A 2,500-nucleotide genomic window follows, 5' to 3' on the forward strand; every position below is an offset into this window, starting at 1 on the left:
AGTCGTGGGAGATTTTTCCCGGCCAGTGATTCGGTTGGTCGTGCGGTGCTCTTAACTGAGTGCCGTGCGAGACTGGAACGTTTACTTTGAGAAAATTGAAGTGTTCAAAGCAGGCCAAAGTGCCCGAACAGCTCAGCATGGAATAGTGGAAGAGGACCTCGGTTCTATTTCGTTGGTCTTGAGATCCTGAGGTAATGATCAAGAGGGACTGCCGGGGGCATTCGTATTGCGGCGTGAGAGGTGAAATTCTTGGATCGTCGCAAGACGCCCGACAGCGAAAGCATTTGCCAAGAATGTCTTCATTGATCAAGAACGAAAGTCGGAGGATCGAAGGCGATCAGATACCGCCCTAGTTCCGACCATAAACGATACCGACTCGTAATTCGCCGGCGTTCCTCCCATGACGCGGCGGGCAACTCTCCGGAAAACCAAAGTCTTTGGGTTCCGGGGGAAGTATGGTTGCAAAGCTGAAACTTAAAGGAATTGACGGAAGGGCACCACCAGGAGTGGAGCCTGCGGCTTAATTTGACTCAACACGGGGAAACCTACCCGGCCCGGACACAGTGAGGATTGACAGATTGAGAGCTCTTTCTTGATTTTGTGGATGGTGGTGCATGGCCGTTCTTAGTTGGTGGAGTGATTTGTCTGGTTAATTCCGATAACGAACGAGACTCTTGCTTGCTAAATAGTCCGGCCACCCGTCGTGGTGAGCCGCGAACTTCTTAGAGGGACAAATGGCTTTCAGCCATACGAGATGGAGCAATAACAGGTCTGTGATGCCCTTAGATGTCCGGGGCCGCACGCGCGCTACACTGGCGCAAGCAGCGGGTACATTTGCCCTCGGCCGAAAGGTCCGGGTAATCCGCTGAGACTTCTCCGTGCTGGGGACAGGGACTTGTAATTGTGTCCCTTGAACGAGGAATTCCAAGTAAACGCGAGTCATCAGCTCGCATTGATTACGTCCCTGCCCTTTGTACACACCGCCCGTCGCTACTACCGATCGAATGACTTAGTGAGGCCATCGGATCGACCGTCTGGCACCCCCGGCTTCGGCCGGTTGTCGAGGCGCGACGAGAAGACGGTCAAACTTGATCATTTAGAGGAAGTAAAAGTCGTAACAAGGTTTCCGTAGGTGAACCTGCGGAAGGATCATTAACAGAACCCTTCCCCTCCGTGATCGGAGAGGGAACAAAGGGGGAATGTCGGAAAAGCCGTCACAGAGAGACACGCGGAGAGAGCAAATTGGAAAAGCCGGGGGGACTCGAGCGGGGTTTTCACCGCCTCCTTCCCCGTTCCACGGTCGAGGTCAGACCCCGCGCTTCGCCTTCGCTCTCTCCGACAAAAAGGAGACGGGCGTGTCACACACAGACCAGCCCGGGGAGTACCCGGTTCTTCTCTCGTCGTCTGTCTCACGGAGTCTCGCGCTCCCGGTAGCTTCGAGGGAGAAGTCCCGCAAGGGTGGAGACGCCGTCGCCGTCCGCGGCGCGGCGCTCCTCGAGGCATTCTCCGCAGGGCAGAGAAGGGGCACCGGTGTCGCCCGATTTCCCCCCAGTCGGCGAGTCTGACTCGCGCGACCCGCCCTCGCGGCGGTGGGGGGAAGGAGGGAGCCCGCTTCCCCCCTCGGCTCGACGGAGGATATTTCTTTCCAGTCACAAGCAAAGAAGGCACAGAGTCCCCGTGTCCTTTCTCCTTCCGTTCCACTTCTTCCCTCGGCTCTGAGGAGAGTTTGCGAACGCGGGAGTCTTCCAGTGGCAAATGACAATTCTTGGTGGTGGATCACTCGGCTCGTGCGTCGATGAAGAACGCAGTTAGATGCGAGAATTCATGTGAATTGCAGAACTCACTGATCATCGACTTATTCGAACGCAAATGGCGGCTCGGGGATGCTCTGCTCCTCGAGCCACGTCCGTCTGAGCGTCTGAAGACAATCACTCACAGAGTCGGCGTGTTCGCGCGCCGGAGGAGCGCCCGGCCGCAGCCGTCCCTTCGACGGCCGGCTGCGTCGGGTCAGTGTCAGATGGAGTTCTGTGATGTCGGCGCCGGTGAAACTCGGCGAGCAGGCTCGATCGGTAACCGGGGGTTCGTCGGTCGTGCGACGTGCCATCGGGGTGTAGACGTATGCGCCCGTGGTGCGGTCCAGCGTCCGACCCCCCGGAACGGTCGAGGAGCCTCTGCCGGGCAGAGCCGGTCGACCCAATCGCGGGGTCTCTCGTCCTCCCGTCTGCGTTCTCGCAGGCGCATGGTAGGCCACCCTTTCCCGCCGGCGACCCGATTCTTCGGGGAGCGCCGGGGAAGGAGAGACCCCGGGTCGCCGCTATGACTCCGATCACGTTCCACGTGTCTTTCACGATTCCAGACCTCAGATCGGATGAGATTACCCGCTGGATTTAAGCATATCACTAAGCGGAGAGAAAAGAAACTAACAAGGATTCCTTCAGTAGCGGCGAGCGAAGCAGGAAGAGCCCATCGCCGAATCCCCGCGCCCGTTTGCGGTGCGAGG

The 2,500-nt window shown here is 58.1% G+C and overlaps 2 non-coding genes across 2 annotated transcripts in view; both read left to right on the forward strand.

Moving 5' to 3' along the window:
• The first annotated feature begins 1,760 nt into the window (after positions 1-1,760).
• On the forward strand, positions 1,761-1,920 carry LOC139968474 (5.8S ribosomal RNA). Its single transcript, XR_011793470.1, has one exon. It is a non-coding gene; the product is annotated as a 5.8S ribosomal RNA (ribosomal RNA).
• Positions 1,921-2,354: 434 nt separating this feature from the next.
• Positions 2,355-2,500, forward strand: part of LOC139968385 (large subunit ribosomal RNA) — a 4,028-nt gene continuing 3,882 nt past the window's right edge. Inside the window, exon 1 of the ribosomal RNA XR_011793385.1 lies at positions 2,355-2,500. This exon is cut by the window's right edge and continues 3,882 nt beyond it. This is a non-coding gene — a ribosomal RNA (large subunit ribosomal RNA).

The sequence above is a fragment of the Apostichopus japonicus genome, chromosome 5, assembly GCF_037975245.1.
Source record: "Apostichopus japonicus isolate 1M-3 chromosome 5, ASM3797524v1, whole genome shotgun sequence".
NCBI classification, from domain to species: domain Eukaryota; kingdom Metazoa; phylum Echinodermata; class Holothuroidea; order Aspidochirotida; family Stichopodidae; genus Apostichopus; species Apostichopus japonicus.